This window comes from Catharus ustulatus, chromosome 13 (genome assembly GCF_009819885.2).
Source record: "Catharus ustulatus isolate bCatUst1 chromosome 13, bCatUst1.pri.v2, whole genome shotgun sequence".
Taxonomy (NCBI): domain Eukaryota; kingdom Metazoa; phylum Chordata; class Aves; order Passeriformes; family Turdidae; genus Catharus; species Catharus ustulatus.
Window position 1 is genome coordinate 5,338,877 of NC_046233.1, and position 17,939 is coordinate 5,356,815.

Genomic DNA, 17,939 nt, shown 5'->3' on the forward strand with positions numbered 1-17,939 from the left:
TAAAACAGCCCAGCCAGAGCCATGTTTTGCCTGGGGTCAGATCAACAGAACACAGATCCTGGGGTTTCTAAATGTTAATTTTTACTCAATTTCAGGAAGGCTGGGAATCATCACCCTAAAAAACCTTCAAAGTGATGGGTGTGAGGGTTAGAGGGAGCCACAGGATAATTACTTTTTCCTCCCCATCAGGAAGATGATGCAGGGAGATGATGTACGGTAGGGAGAGGCTGACTAAGGAGAGAAAAAGAAAAAGGAATATAAATCAAATCAGAGATGGGACAGACAGAATCAGACAAAACATAGCAGGGAGGAAGATCCTCAGGAACAGAGTTATCTTCTGCATATTGCTGTGTGGTCGAGTCCTGCTCACAGCTCCAAGCAAAGTGTGGGGAATCCCAAAGGTGCCTCCCCATCTCTTGGTGGGGAAAGCACAGCTCATCCCTCCTGAAAGAGTTACCATGAGATGTGGTGGAACAAAAGACACTTGAAAGGTGATAACTTAAAATCATTTTGTATACAATTGTTTTCTTTCATCATTTCCCTCTTTTCTACCCCAGCTTTCCTATTTGTCTTACCAGCTCTTGGCAGAGATATTTGGATTGAACAGGGAGCTGCTGTTGAGAAACTGTGGTTTCAGCACTGCAGTAAAGCAGTCTTACCCCAATGAATTTGAAAGGCTATTTTGGCTGCCTTGAGAAATGCTGATTTATGGCTTGAGTACATCAGGTTTTTTGCAATTAGCAGGACACTGTAGAAGTTATAGACCATCTTCAGAAGAAATAGGCAATTGTCTTTTTTCCAAGCTATTTTTATGTAACATTTTCCTTCATTCAAGCAGCAAGTTAAATACTCTCCATTAATAAAGTGGCTTCCACATTCAGATGAAGAAAATTTTGCTAGATTTTTCTTCAGAGTTGACATTATCACCAAGTCTTGCTCTCTGCAAGAAATTAAAGCTGTGGACAGGTTGGTTGATTTGTTGGTACTATGCATAATATCCCCTTGGACAATTCCATAAGCCTCATCCTGAAACCTTGTGAAACTCAGTTGCATTACATGCTAATACAGCAATTTTTAAAATAGTGGTGTCAAATATTACGTTTCTATAGATGTGAGAGGCTGTCTGCACCACATGGCATTATCAGATATGAGAGCAGACAATGAGATTGGCTTGAATGCCACACAATTCATTATGCAAAATAATTTCCATTTGGAGACATTCAGACCTGTCACATTTCTTTTAATGAAACCCTGCATTCTTTTTTAATAAAAAAGCTTAGTAAGAATAAAATTTCAGTAATGAATTGGATAACATACTCAGGCAGATATCAATTAAAATTTTAATTATAAGGAACAGTTTTTCTTGAATTTTTCACAAGATGTTAAAATTTTAATCAGTTATTTCTGGGGAGAAAAAAAAAGGTTTTCTGAGAAGACAACTTCACAAAGTTTAGATAGGACTGTGTATAAAACCTGAATAATGATAAAGAAAACAGAAGATATTGCTGATCTAAGGGACAGAACTTGCCTAAATGAGACACAAAACTTCACCTTGTGTGAGCCAGCGAGGACAATTGTTGTACCAACCTACATTACTTCATTCCTGAAATCAGCTTGAAAATCTCAAAAATTCAACTTTTAAGATGTTTTCTGTTCCATTTTGGGATGGGAAGGATGGAAAAATGCTTTTCATTTCCCCAAGGACAGGAATTCTGACTCTAAATAAGCACATTTTGCTGAATGGCATAAAAAGAGAACATCAAGGCAACAGCACCCACTTGATACCTTTTCAGCAACTGCACATCCACGAGGGCCATACAGCTCTGAATAAAGCTCTGCTCTGGTTACAGGCAGAATTCTGCTACAGCAAATTCTGTGCTCCTGAATTAGTTGTTAAAATGCTCCCATTAGTGCTTGGTGCTGGTATTTCTAGGAGATACCACAGGATGAGGAGAAGGAGGTGAAGACAAAGCAGAAAAGAGAATGTGTGCCTCAAATGTGATATTTGGGAATGGCTGAGTAGGGAGGAGGTGGGTCAGCTGGGCAAGGCTGACATGAGCACTAAGTCATTTGCTAGTGCTCCATCTTAGTGTTAATTATTACAAATATATTTTTAATTTTTTTTTTCTGGCCCCTTAAAGTTATGGGGTGGAAATGCAGCCCATTTTGGCATTTGAAATAAGCACATTATCCTTTGCTTTGCTATTTATAATAGGAATAACTCACAGTTATTCCAATAGCATTTGTCCTTGGTGAAGGTACCTTTTGGTTTACTGGTAATGTACATTGCCTCAATGATTAACTTCATAAAGGGAATAACTGAAAGCCCAACATTAAATTGTGTTGGTTTATCAGACTCCTGCTGTGTCTGCTATGTGCAGATTTTGATGTAGACAAGTGTAATAATGGGCAGTGTAGGACATGCAAACCTTAATGATGGCTCTGGCTCAGCATTCACCCTATTTACAGCAAAAAGTCCCATTCTAAAAGCAAAGTGTGACCTCAGGAAATACAAGGTTTATATTCCTGCCAATTCCTACTGCACTTTCTCAGGGAGGTGTTAAACCCATTACTGGCCATCATGGACAAAAATCAGCATTTGCACCTTTCAATGCCGTTTGATTGAGGATGTGGTGAATGACAGGCTTGAAGTACAAAGTGGGTACTTTTGCACTGCTGTCCACATGTCCTGCAGCCCATGGAGATGAAAGGCTCAGCCTAAGCTCCACATGTTATTCATCATGCAGGATTGCTCCATAAAGCTGATTTTCCTTTTCCTTTGAAAGCCTCCTGTAATTGAGGCTTCAACTCTTTTCTTCCTAGGTCTGTAGTGAGTATAGAAAAAGACAAATTATGGTGTTGAAAAATGAAGATTTTATAAATTTCCCAATTTTGTGACAGAAATAAAGCAAGGAAATATCAGAATTCTTTATGGATATGGCTGTGAGTTTTGTCAGTATTTCTTATATATATATATATGGATTTTATCCTTTGGCCATTTTATAACTGCATTGCTTGGAAAGCTTGGTTCAGGGAGCATCATCTTTCTGTTGTTTTCATAGAAGCAGGACAACACAGAGCAGACTGTGGGCTGCTCATGCCTGCCACAGAGATCCAATTGCCACGTTTCCTTCCCAAACCCTGAGCCACGTGCAGCTCGTGGGACAGGTAACGAAGTTTTTTGGAATAAAGGAGTTGGCACAGCAGTCTGCCAGGGATGCACTGCTGTGGGGACCACGTGTGGGATTTGTTTCAGCGAGACCCAGCCAGGAGTGTCAATGTTAAAGTGCTTTTTTTGAGGGAAATCAAAGCCCCGTGGAAGTGTTGGTTGATAACACGCTCCGTCATTCTTTGAGGTAGGCAAGAACATCCTGACACGGAGACACATCCAAGTGCACTTACACTTGTACTTTAAAGACTCTGTAAGCCAGAGTGGTACAAAGCAGTCCTAGCATCAGAGAATTAAGCCCTGAGGCACAAAGGCCAGCTCTGTACTTGAAAAGGCTCCTTTGTGTTGCTGTGCTGGCAAACCCTCCGAGAAGGAATGAGGCGTTTGTAATCCCACACAGAGCAGGGAGGGAGATCTCAGATAGGGATACCCGGTTTTGTGTGCCAGGGCTTGTGTGGTTAACACAGAGGTTCACAAAGGATGGGAGGGTCACCGAGTCACCTTGCTGTGCACACAGAAACTTCTGAGTGGCTCAGCAGAGGCACACACAAGAAAACAAGCTCTTGCCTGCCTTGTCAGACTGAAATTCCCTCTCAACAGCAGCCCACACACCCCACACCTGCTCTAACGAGGTGCTTGTTCTTATTCCTGCTCTGCTTTCCATACCCTCCCCACGGTGACCTTTGCTGGAATGAAAATTTTCCATTTTATTTCACCTCTGTGTTCTCTCATGTCTCCATTCCAAATGGCTTTGTTTCAATCCTTTCCTATTAAGCAAGACTCAGAGTTTTTCCACTGAGTAAGGACCAGCAACCTTTTCAGGCATCAGCCACCACACAGCCCCTGTGCCAGACACTCCTTCAGAGCAGACGCTGTCTCAAAGGGTGGGTTTATTGAGGAAAAGGAGGTGGCCAAACTTATTTCCTCTTGAGAATCTCTGTAAGTTCCTGTCTGCTTTTTAGAACCACAATTCTGCAGAAACAAAGGAGCAACCAAAAAAGTGACAAACAAGTCAGTGTGTGGCTGCTTGTTTTATGCAGAGCTCAGAGCTTTTGGTTTTGTGCCTGCAGAGTCACCATATTTCAAACATGGCAATTTCTGAGACCAAGCTAAAAAGGCTAATTGTTGCTGTTACTGATCTGCTTTAAAAGCCATGATTAAAGCTGAAGAGAACAGTCACAATTCCTGCCAGCTGTGGGAAGCTTTGTGGCTGCCTTGTCCCAATTACAGGGTTTTTTGTGGAGAGCACGCTGTATTAACATAGCTGCAGCTCCCTTCTAACAGCAAGCAATCGTGAGAAACACTGAATGGCAGGCTTTGGACCATGTCTTTTCTATACAGCAGTGAGGGTATCTGGTGCCTAGAAAACATATTTTTTTGACCCCACTTAATTAACAGGTCTGGAAAATGAAAGTCAGGGTTCAAGTTGATATATTCACTGTATTTATTTCTTTTTCCAAAAAGAAGTCGCTGTCCAAAAGTTTATGTGGCAGTTTCCATTTGTTTATCTCAAGTGGCATCATGTTCTGCTATGATAGCAAGGGTAGAAGAAGCAGAGGAGAATTTGCTTAGTGCTCACAAAAACCCTCTAGCTCTCCACTCTCAAGGTCCTATCCAGAGACTTAAAGGCAGGGAAAACAACTGTGAGAAAACGTGGTTAATAACATCTAGGGTTGACTAGGTCACAGTAAAAGGAAGATTGGACTACACCAAACTGTCTGCTCCCTGTCTGGCACCTGCTTTCAAGAGCCAGCAGCTCAAGAAACTGCCTTTAAAACCAGCCAGACAATCCTCCCAGTACCCCAGGCTCTCCATTAGAAAGCTGTTCACTAGAAACACCTCTGTCATGGGCAAGGAAAACTTCTAGGAACAACATGTTACGGTAACACTGTCCAGTTTGGTCATATTCTTCCTGGGAGTTGGTCCAAAGCCCACCAAGGTCAATCAGAACCTCCCACTGACTTTATAATGGCTTAAGCTCTGTTTAGTGGGAGCTACTAATCCAATTTCCATGCTGTGGAGTCCCAGTGCTGACACATGAAATTTAGCTCACTGCCAGCGGTAGCATCATTACGGTTCCTGCTGCTCTCAGCTCTCTCTGATGCAGATTTTTTCATGTATCTGCAGCCACAGAAGCTTGGGCAGAAGTCCTGCAAGGCAAGCTGATTTGGGCCTTGTCCATTGTGGATGGAAGACCTCCAGGAACAGCCTGGGGTTCAGGTAAAGCTGCCCATGTAATTCAATGAGGTGGCACTCAGCGCTGGCCCCTCTGCTGTGAGCGATGCCACCACTAGGGAGAAGGATGAAATATGTCAGTAGAGACCACCTTTTCCAAAGCAGGGGCCATTTCCAACCAGGTTTGTCCCCAGTTTCCTCAGCCCTTTGGACAGAGAGAACTGGAAAATATTTTGGTAGTTGATGGTGCAGGACTCGACAGCCAAACTGGGATGCACTAACCCACATGAGCAGGTGCAGCCTCCTCCCCAGAGACCTTGCAAAACTACACTCATCTGTGTCATGGTGATGAGTTTCTCAAATTAATTCCTGGTTTAGACTTAGTTTTACATTCTGGTCTGACTTGAAGATTTTGAAATTTCCTCTCCCTTTTTTTTTTTGACTGGGGTTACCCTCAAGAGCCACCCAGCCGGATGCTCAATTCTAGGGCTCAATAGTTAGTGTCTTCTCACTTAAAATTCCCTTCCTGCAAGCCATTAAGGTGTGAGGTTTATCCTTTTAGTGTTCATGGAGAGTCAAAACACATGAGGGTAGAGAAGAAATGAAAATATATTTATTTGGGGACCCAGGCCAATACTGAGGAGTATGATTCAGCTACATTGTCCAGCTGGGTGTGAGATAAAGCACACCAGTGCTTAATCTTGCGTTCCAGACCAGCTGTGCAGAACCACAGTGATGGGGTTTCCTATAGGTAACACCATACCTTAGGGATTTTTGAAAATTAAAAGGTCTTATGACTAGGAATAATTATAGTTCACAAAAGAAGGATTTGCTTCCACAGCAAAATGGTCATTGAGCTGTGCAGAATCCTTCAATTTAGCTGAAATTGTGTTAAATCTTGCATTTCAAGATTTCCTATGTTTCTTCTAATTTCCAAGAAAGCTGGAGATGAAACAGCCACTATAAATCCCGTAAATCCAAAAGTGCCAGGTGTATAGCAGTTTATCAGCTCCTGCTTATCTGGGTTTTCTTAAACCTTGTCAGATGCAATGATGATCAGCACTGACTTCCCACCAAACAGGTCAATAGAGGCTTCAGTCTCTGATCCAGATGCCAGATGAGTTGTCCACGAAACATCCATTAGCACACAGACCTCAGGTGCAGGAAAACACAACAAACAATTACAGAGGCTTCCTGGAATAAAAGAATTCAAGCCATGATCACCTGCTTGCTCAGAAATAAGTGATGAAATTGGTGCTATGATTTCTTGTGATGGCCTGCCTGTTTTGTGTCAGGAAGATGCACCTCTGTAATGTCTCAGCAGATGATTTTAAGCTGCAGCACTGTGCTGAGATGAGGTTTCAGCAAGAGTGTTGTGCCATCCTTGTCCAGGGAAGGAGTGAAATGCTGACCCCTGAGAGTGCTGGCCAGGATGCCGTGCATGGCATGGAAAGGAAATATTTCTGTGGAGGAAATCTGCATCTGAGCTGTGCAGGAGGCAAGGGTGGTCCTTGAGCAATTGTAATGTGTGCTGTGGGCACAGGAGGTTTGGAGTGGCAGTGGGATGAGGTAGTTCTGTAGTCTGAAAACACATTTGTCTGTTGAGTCATCTATTATGTTGTTAAAATGTGATAATTGGAATCCACGCATTACCAAGCCAAAAAGACAATAATTAAAGCCAAGGCACAAAAGGGAGTTAATGCTCCAAAATTATTTTGTGAGGAGTTATTTGATAAAGTAAGTCTTTGTGTTTCTGTATGAAAACCCCTGTTCTACAATGAATCTTTCTAACTCTCTGGAAAATAATCTAATTATAGTTAACACTATTATGTTCTTTGGTTCTTTGAATGGAGCTGTGGGTAATATTGTGCTTACTCCAAAGCAAATAGCTGAATGTTTCAGTCTGACATTTCATATTGATAGGAACAAAATAATTTTGTTAAAAACAATGGATAAGGGAAATAATTCATTTTCTAGGTAATATAACAAAAGAGGAAAAGCACCATCATGCTCTTAACAACAGCAGAAATATGCTTTGCCACACACTCTTCTATAAATACATTTAATTATAACATTGCATTCTTATTCTATAGGAGAAAGCAGGTGAAATCTAACTTTTTCTTTCCTGAAATCTTCCCATATACTTTCCCAAACAAATGAGTATCTTAAGACTCAGGCATTGTGATCACTTGAAAGCTTATAACACTACTGGAAAAAGAAAGATTAAATATGAAGGAATGGTATAAAGTCTGAAAATGTGCATTTAAATCTTCTAGTTCAATCTCAAACAGACAAGCCTCTTCTTTATTTTTCTTATTTTTTATTTAGTAAAGCCCCAACTGGAAGCCAATGAAATTGGAAATGTATTGACTTTGTTTCATTTCTGGTATAATTAGTCACCTATAGCTGAATACTGACATTAGATGCACAATAACCACCCTCAGCCTCTCTACAGAAATGGAAATGCAATTGGAATTTGCTGCTGTCTCTGAAACAGGTTTTGTCGAATCTAATTTGTTTTCACAGCAAACCAGTTCCAGTTAGACCAGGGAGGCTGAGTAACCTGATGTAACCCATGTTCATGTAGGCATGGCTGCACAGAGAAATTTCTGGTAATTTGAGTCCCAAACCCAACAATTTTTGTTGGTTATGGAATGATAAATATGTCAGGAAATTGGGCTAGGGATGCTCAAGGGGCTGGCAGTGTGGGAAGCTCTCAGCAATCCCCTTTTTACCCTGTGGGGATGGTATCAGGGGAGGGACAAACCCATTGAGGGCATCCTGTGCAGTCCCTGCTGCTGCCCAGCCCCAGGAGCAGCACAGCCCTGCCAGAGCAGCACAGCCCTGCCAGAGCAGCCTGGTGCATGGCTCATGCTGCCTGAGCTCCTCCTGGCCCATGCTGCCAGCTCAGACCTTTGTAAAACTTCCAATCCTGCCCACTCTGCCCTGTCTGACCCATTCCATTTGCACCAGGAGATCTGCAAAGGGGCCCTTGGAGGTGTTTGCCCAGGGATTGGGCTCATGTGCTGGGAAATGTGTAATAGAGTCAAACCTGAATTGGTGCTGCAGTGGAAGCCTGCCTGTCTGCTCTCTGACTGACACATTATATCTCCCTCTGTGAAAGCAAATATTTTTTCTGTCAAAATGCCTGTAATACAATCCATTCTCACTCTTTCCTTGGTGTAGAAGCAAAAGCTTCTATGATTTTAATCAGTGCTGGATTTTGTGCTCCTGTTAGTATTAGAAATCCAAGAACATACAAAGCTGTGCTCCAAAGACGACTGGAGCTATTCCTTTTTAAGGTCACAGCAAATGTAATAATGCCAACAGCTCATAGTGCTCTTCATTAGGCTGTGTAGCTTCCCAACACATCAGTCACTCAGTGGAGGGTGTTTGCTTACTTTCTTTACCAGGATGAGTGTATTTTTAAATTGGTAACCTAGTTTAATTCTCCTTTATGAGACAGCTGTGTCTGACCCTGCTGCTGTGGGAATTCAGTGATGCAGAACACAGAGTTGGGATTTCCCTACCCCAAAGAGGTAAAGGCAGACAGGTACCCAGAGCACTGTGCTTCCCCCTGTCCCTCCCTTCATGTGGCTCAGCACTGGGTGGATGATTACTGAATATGTGGAATTTTCACTTGAAAATGTCTTCTGTCTGTGCAGGTCAGCTCTATACAAAGTCTCAGCTGTATACCCCAGTAGTTCCTGAAACTTTGGAAAGAAGGTTTTGGACTGTTGCAAACCCTGATTTGGTGTGGCATTTACCTCTAGGCTGGGCAAAACCTCTGAGGAGTTGAACAGAAAGTCACTCAAAGCAGTGAAATGGGGCCCATTAGATGCTGGTGAGGATGAGCACCGGGTGTTGCTGCTCCAGCTCTGTCTCCTGATGTTCCCTGGATGCCTTCTCTGGCCCCAAACAGCTGTTCCTGCAGCAGCTCCTTTTCCTGTCTCCTGGCCAAGAGCAGGGGACACTTGCATCCCAGAACTGCCCACCTACCATGTTCCTTGGCACACAGCAGCTTGGATTGTGTGCACTTCAGTGTTTTTTAATCAGAAATTCAGGCTCAGGGGTTCCTTTTGGTTTTGTTTGCCCTTGTTTTCTAAATATTGGTAGAGAGCTCCTGGGAACTTGCTGTGGGCAGCCACACTGACAGCTCTGGGCTTTGCTGTGGTCCTGGGGCTCGCTGGGGTTTGCTGCTCACTCTTCCCTTAATTGAAGGTTGGGATGAGGATAAGGCTTGGCTCACACCTCTTGTGAGACCTCACACATGCAGAGAGCTGTGCTTGATGGGAAGGCAAAAAGAGCAGACTCCTTCCTGAGCCTTGGCTTTTCTTCCCCAACCCCTCCTTGGGAAGCAGGGAAGATGTAAAGGAACTCTGTGAGCAGCAGGAGGGGAGACCTTGCTGCTTCCCAACGTAGGGATTATATATTAATACATCAGGCTTCAATGGCTTCTTTTGATTACACAAAAACACACAGAGAGCAGCAGAGGGGCTGGGAAAAACATTGAGTCTCGACAGCTCTGTGATCCTCTGGCAGCACAGGCACACAGGTGTGGGGCACTCAGACAGGGACAGGGAGAAAGAAGAGAGGAAACCAAACCCCTCAGCTACATCTCATGGCAACCAGAGCCACCACAGCCCAAGGGCATCCCTTCCTGCTGGATCCACACAGGCAGGAGCAGTGCAGGAGGAAGCACCTGGAGAGCACAGTGGGTCCATGGCAGAGCTGCCTCACCAGTGTGTGAGGTTAAGCCAAGCCCTGCTGGGGCTGGGCAGAGTCCCTGAGAGGCAGCACCGTGCCCTGGAAGGTTCTAGCCTGCTCTGTGACCGTGTCAGATGTGTAAGGTCTCAGTAGATGTGTTCCACTGAATTGGTGTGAATGCACTCAGGTCACAGCGTGTCTTATTTCGGTTCAAGTTGGTCACGTTGGAAGAGAGACAAATTATTACAGGGCTGCTCCCAACCCCTTCATCCCCCAGACACAAGACCTTGCTCCTGACCTTGTAGAACCTCGTGGGGCTCACATGGGCCCCTTTCTGAGCTCCCCCAGTCCCTTTGGAGGGCACCCCAAAGCCACAGCACTCAGCTCGGTGCCATGTGTGGACAGGCACAAAAGGAGATGTGTGCTGTGCAGAGCTGCTCTGTTTAACACAACAGCACTCGTGGGTGTGTGGTTGGGATGTGAACTGCTCCCACTTCACATCTATTGTCTGACGAGTGTGGCAGTGTCCCTAGAGCAGCTGGGCAAGCAGAGAGAAGAGCAATTTTCTGAAAACCTTGTGCTGAGAGGATGCAGGGCTACAATACAGCACAAGCACTCCATCTACCTGAAGTGCAGACCTACTGCTGCCAGTACATTAGCCTTAATGCCCTTGGAATGTTTAATTCAAATAAGCAACCTTGTTTCTGGCTGTATACTGAAACATCTCTTTGTGGTGGAAATCTCCTTTTTGTGGAGATTATGTTTGTGAATGCCAGGAGGTACTTGGCACTAAGTGCCTCATGAATTTGTATCCCTGCATAATCCACGCATTGCCTGAAGATGGTCTTCAGCTGCAAAATTCAGATCCCCAACTTAAAACACTTTGCTGTCCTGACATTCTCAGTTCCAGAAGTTTAGGTTTATCTGCTCAGTGTTTCTCCACCGTGGGAATTTGGTCTGGGACCAGCTGTTAATAAATTAAATAGCACTTTTTTTTTTTTTTTTTTTTTGGTAATTCTTTTGCAACAAAGGCCCATCAGGGAATATGGAGATAATCAGCTTGAAGAAAATCCTGAGAAATCTGTCTGCACCTCTCCAAATAGGTCACCCACCAGGCAACATCCCTGAAAATTGTATGGGGTGCCTCTGAGAGCCTCCAGATTATTTATGGTGTTATAATTCAATTAAGTGGTAGCAGGGGATCAGTGAGGGTGGCTGTGAGATCCTCACGTGCTAGATATTTTTGCACCCTACAGAGGAAGAAATGAGAGTATTTAGGACTGAGTAATTACAATGGTTAGGACTTAACAGGGAATTTATACTGCAATCTGTGGATATGAGTCTAGATGGGTTATTTCATATGGAATGAAAGCACTTGTCAAACAGGTAGCTGGGATGCTGTCTATAAATAACCAGTAAATGATCTATGGGAAAAGAGAGTGGATATGCTTGGACAATGTTTTATGACCTTCCCCAAATTATGGAGATAGATGCTCTGAAATGTGAGTCTGCCTTACAGGCAGGAGAATTTTAGGTCACTAAAGCAGAAAAGGGTTATGGGTTAAAGCCTGACAGATTCCTTTCTGCAAGATACTGAGAGCAGATTTTCCTTGAGTCATTTAAAAGGAAATGGGAAAAATAATGTAGAGAGAATAACGTGGTGCTTTACTGTAAGGCACGGAAATGCTGGCAAAACACTTTTGTTGGGAGGGAGCTCAAACTATCAGGGTCAGAATAGTCCCATTGGAGCTGCAGATGAATCTTGACTGAGCTGAGAAAACAAGCAGAAAAATAGTGAAACACTTGTAAAATTGGTTCTTTTACACTCTGGCCAAGTTGAAGACACTTCTTTCAGAGGTGTTAAAGGTCTTTCAAAGCTTCCTCTCAGTACAAGCCATCTTAGAGTATCAATAAACAATCCTAATTTTCTTAAACCAGGAGGTTTCACTACTGAGGGCTCTTTAACTGGTTTGTGAGAGCTCTGTCTGCCTTTCCTCATAAGCAATCAAAAATCTATGGCTCCACAAAATGTTAGAGTCTTATCCTCACCTTCACCAGTTCCAGGTGGACAGACATTGATTCCATTTGCTAAATCTGCTGGGTGAGGTGAGAGGGGTGGCATGGATGGCAATTCTGGGTTGGGCTGCAGTGACATTTCTGCAGGTGGCTGCAGAGGATGCTGCACATCATCAGGTCTCTAGAATTGAATCGTGACTTGTCAGGCTCTCAAGTCCCACACAAGAGTGGCTGTGTGCTCTCCAGCAGAATTCTGGCTGAGCTGACCCCTGTTCCCTGGGCTGTTTGGGATGCCCTGCTCCACACAGCAGCCCAGGGTGTGCTGCTCCTCTGATTAGTCACTCCTTGGTGATTCCTTTTGCCTTCCCTGCAGAGGTACTGGCATCATCTGCTTCCTATTTTAATTCAGGGGTATAGCTTTGATCAATTGTTGAATGCAATTCTGGATGTGGGAGATGTCTTACTGTCCTGCCAGGACTCTGCAGCCATGGAATCTGTTATTCTGTGTGAGAAACCCACATTTCTAAGCCCCATTTCTAAGCCATCATCAGTGACCAGAAAATTTCATTTATTTCTTGGAAAGATGCAGCTAATCTGGGTTCAATTCCTGCCTCTGGTGTCCTGCAGCCAGGGCAGGGTCCAGAACCAGGAAGAAGCCACCAAAGATGGGGCTGCAGAATTATTTGGGACACTTCATTGTGCTGTTCACTGAGGTACAATGCAATTGTGAAGCCCACTGGTTTCCATGGCAGGTTGCAGGAAAGGGATGGGAAGGAAGATGAAAATCTGCTTTTGAATTACCATGAGCAGAAAATAAAAAAAACAAATATATACCTGCACCCAAATCTAATATCCAATAGCATATCTGGATTTCTCCAGTGGTGATAACTTCTGATTCAAAAGAAGAAACTAGAAGAAGAATAGCAGGTTCCTGGTATAAACCAGGAAATTTTTCTTGTTTAATGCTCCCTGTGGCAGGGGCATATAGCTCTGCCATGCTTCACACACCAAGAGAAGTCACTCCTGTTTCTCATTTCCTCCTATCTCTGGTCACTATTAATCATTAGGCAATTACATTCTTTAAGATAAATCACCACAAGTTTCTCTTCTGTAAACAGAGAAACAGCTTTTCTTTGTAAAGATTGATTTAGTTGCCCTGCAATTTCCTGTTTAATTAAACAGGATCAGTCTGACAAATGTAGGTTTTTAAGCACTTTGTTTCTGGCTTTTTTTTCATTCTTCTAGGAATATACAAAGGATGGAATTATTTTTCATGGCTTTGAGAGGGCAGCTAGGTTAATACCAATCACTTTGCCCTTGGGCATTGATTATTATCAGCTATGCCAGATAATCCCTTACAAGGTAACTCCAAGAGTGATTCTTCACCATCATTTGTGGTCTTCAGCTGATCCTAAGTGAATGTCAGACCTTCCTGAGGCAGCAGATGTGTTTTGTCCAGATGTGGGACATTTTTGCTCTCCTCTCCTCAGCCACATTGAGCCCTGCTCAAAGGAGTGGAAGGTTTGTCCACAGACCTGCATGCTGGCTAGGTAAAGACCAGATGTTGAAGTGCCTTTTTGAGGGAAATCAAAGCCAAATCCTCTGATAGATTTTGGGCTACTAATTTAGAAATAATGAATCCCTAGATACAGCAACAAATGGAAAGGTTGGGCTGAGGGCTTGTGGAGTTGAGGGAAGGAGTTTTAGGGGCAGCTGGGCATGGGCTACCAAATATGAGAGTGGGAGATGCAGCTGGTGCAGCTGTCCATGTCCTCCAAAAGCAGGACTGGGGGTACCTTGTGGATGAATTTTAAAGGGAATTAATTTGCACACAGGGCATTGAGGTGCTGGCACATCCCAGCGTGGGAGCTCTGGGAATGGATGGACAGGTCCAGAAAAGGATCAGCTGAATTGATGAGCCTCATGGGGATAGTGGGGAGAGGGGCAGGAAGAGCTGGGGCAGTCAGAGGGTGATGCAAGCCAAACCTTGGGTTCTTCCCCTGTGGGAGCTGCCTGGGGCTGGAGGAAGCAGCAGTGGCAGCAGTGCTGCTCTGCCAGGGCTGTGCTGAACAGCACAGATGTGAGCAGATGTGCCCTCCTGCATCGACTTGTCTGAGCTGCAAACACTCATCAAGGTGACGTTATACAGCCTGGGAAAACAGGAGACAGCCACATTTTTATTGGCTTTCAGATAAATGTTCCCTGACATTGGAGCCATCTGCAGATTCAGTCCTGACACTCCTTCCATTCATGCCTCTGTTTAAATGACTTCTTGAAAGGAGAAATCCAAGGAATTGTTTTTCCTCTTTCAACCTCTGCCTTTGCAGCCACCTGGGAATATCACTGATCACCCAATGAACAATTAGCACTCAGCCTTGCCATCCTCTCAGTGCCATTATTACACCAACAAGGCAAAGGTGTCATGTTCCTGCTGCTTCTTCCTGGGATGGTAACAAGAGCAGGGATTTTTCTGGAAGACATTTTCTTAAATACTCCCTTTGGGGTTTTTCAAATGATACTCTTTAGCTGCTGTGACATGAGCTAACCTTACCTTTTGTTCAAAACTGCTTGTCTTTTTTTATCAGCTCTGCTCCAGAGTAAACAGTTGGAATTGTCCTACTGGTTCATATTAATGTCAGGTTTCGTATTTGTGGATAGAGGCTATGTCAGAATAAGTCCTGATAGGGGTAAATGGAATAAAGAGTGTTTTGATGCTTTTAGGAGAAAAGAGAGGTAAAATTTCTTTCAGAGATGGAGGCTGTGCTCACCAAAATGTGTGTGAAGGTCCTGCAAACACTTGTGTGGGATGGGAAAAAAGCAGGAACTATAGAGACTGGCACATTTGTGGCATCACTTGTCTGACCAACACAACCATTGTCCCAGCAGCCTGTAGTGCTCTCTCCTTGCTTCCTGCAGGGAATTTAGGCCCACCAGCACATGAGCACTCCTGTGTGTCACACAGGTGGTGGCAGCAGGTCAGGACTGTCCTGGCATGGAGCTGCTGATAATTCCCAGGTACAGCCACATCCCATCCAGGGGTGTGTGAGGGATCTCTGACCACAGAGCAGCACTAACAAAAGTGACTCCTCTCTTCCCAAGGGCTCAGCCTCTCTGCAGGAATGCAGAGGTGGCACAGCAGGAGCTGTCAGGCTGGCTGGGAATTCTGCAGGCTGGGGAGAGCTGCCCTCTACACCACAGCAGCTGGAGCTGGATGGGAGCATCACCCTCTCTTTGAGGGTTTCCTTGCTGCTCACCTTGCTGAAACATCTTCTCCCCCAGGCTAAGTGGTTCTTGGCTTATTGCTATTACAAGACATTTATGTTTCATGGCAGATGGTCTACTGCACAACTTGTTTTGCTGGTTTTTTTTTTTTTTAAACCAAGGTAGATCAGCAGGCAGTGGTTCAGTCTCAGGCAGCTCTGGGTTGAGATATCAGTTTTATCCCACATTTCTTTAAAGCATATGAAAGAAGAAAAAAAATGTTTGGGAGAGAAATATTTTCATAGTCACAAGATTTGTCAGTTTTATAGTATATTTGGGACTTATTTTGTGATGGCCAAAGTAGGATGTCCCAAGCACCTTTAGAAAAATGTTAAGGTACAAAATAATGAGTGAACAGTACAAAGCTTTGTGACTGAATGCATGAAAATACACTGGCTTTGAGCTAAGCTGCATGGAATTTGACCTTGGCACAAATGATGGTGCTTCTCCACCTCCTTTCTGACCTGTCCCTTTTCAGACGATCTGCAGATTTAATTTACAATGCATTTCCATATACACAGGAAAAAGTGCTACAACTTTATCTGTCCGTGGAGTCCCAGTAGTCTCAGCTCACCAGATGTTCCTTACTCATTTAAACAGTGCATTGAGCTTTGCTTAGTGTGATAATTTTGAAATGCAATGAGTATGGGGACACATAATGAGGAGTTAGAGGTAGTGGCTGTAAGGGTAAAAAGTTTCAAGGAAAAGATCAATTGCCTTGTGTCCAGCTGCATTACCATAGCTGTGGGTATTAATTGTTGTGCAAACTCCTACAGGTCACTCTGAGCATAAATTATGTCTTGATTTCTTTTATTAAGGCCAGAAACTTGATCAATAACCTTCATTTAAAAACAGGACCTCACTGCAAGCAAAGTCTTTAGCTGAAAACCTTGTGATTACCAGGCTGGGTTTGGTGCAGCAGGGCTGTACCTGGCTCTGGGGTGAGGAGGAGTGTAAAGGACATTTTTTCAGCCATGCCTTCCCACCCCCAGGAGCAGGAGCAGCTGAAGGGTTTTTTTCCAGGGGCTGACTCCTTTTGCAGCACTTCCTGCAGGAGCTTTGTCAGGGCTCTCTCTCTCAGTCCATTTTCCCACCAAGGAGTGGGCAGGCAGTGGGAAGGCAGAGGGAGAATATTCACAGCTCCCCTGCAGACACCTCACCTTAGAGACTTCACTGAGAGGTTCCACTCCAAGAAATGAAATGGAGAGAGATGTTTATGGTCTAGGACAACAGCCCACGGTGTGACAGGACCCTCCAAAGGACACAGAGGGGTTAAGGGGCACCAGCAATGCCTGCTGAGGGTGATTGTGACAAGTGGAATGACCCTCGTGTCACTAGGTGTGTGCCAGGCACAACCTGGGATGATGGCTGGAAAGGTAAATGCACTGCCAGCCCCTGGCCAGACTTCTTGAAAAAGAAAAAACTCAGTGAAAAAACAAATTTCATTATCACCCAGTACAGACAAAAAAAAAAAAAACAAAAAAAGCAGCATTTTCACCAGCTGAAAGGCAAACCAAGAGTTCATGTTTCCTAAAGAAGTTGAAATCTAAGAAGCCACATGAAGTTACATGAATATTTTCCCCTTAAGGAATGTCAGGGTTTTGTTTTTTAAAGCTTAAAATAGTTTTACCTCCCCTCCAATATCTTGCTGAAATAGTAAAAAATTCTCAATCTCACTCAAGCTCACAATAAATTACTTTTGCCCTATATTTACAGCAAGGTCAATTTTTTCTCCCTGGATTTCTTGCATATAATTCATTTGAATGGGATGGCTTCTATGTCATCTTTAATCTTCTAAATGTATCTTAAGTCCAAATTACAAATCCTAGAAATAAGTGACCCATAATGAATTCTTAACCATAACTTTATGGCAGAACAAATATACTTCTCAAATATGCAAACCGTTAAATGTTTTCTTATCATACTAAAAGTGTGAATTAAATTATAATATGATGAAAAAGTAGCAGTTTGCAGTAATTCCAAAAGTGGCAAATCTTCAGTAGTGCATAAAATTATTCAGTGAACTGTGGAAAACATCAGAGCAATTCTAGCCTTAAAGCTTTTTTTTCCAACAACCAAAAAGTGCCAAAAACAAGCAAGCATAGCTAAGCATTTCATCTTGGAAGCAGCTTATTGAATTAATAAGACAAGTCAATTAATGTAATGCTCTGTTGCTTCAGGATAAAACATGAAAAGGAAAAATATGGGGCTGTTTACTGTAGTGAGATCAAGCAACCATGAAGTCTGTAAAGTTGTTCATTTCTCTGAAACCTAAGGAAATGATCAGCACAGCCATTGTACACACTCACTTTATATGGAAGTCTTGAGTGAGATGTGGATCTTCTGCTGTCCAGACAGCATTTCCATACCAATTTGCTCCTGCCAGGAGTCTGGTTTGCCTCTCTACTGCATAATCTTGAAAATGAACTGCTGGTATCATTCATGCTGGGCAGCATTGGAGCAGCCTGCCAGGGCAGTGGTGGGATCACCAGCCCTGGAAGTGCTCAGAAAACGTGTGGATGTGACACTCAGGGACATGGTTTAGTGGCAGTGTTAATAGTTGGATTTGATGATTGTAGAGTCTTTTCCAACCCTAATGATTCTGTGATTC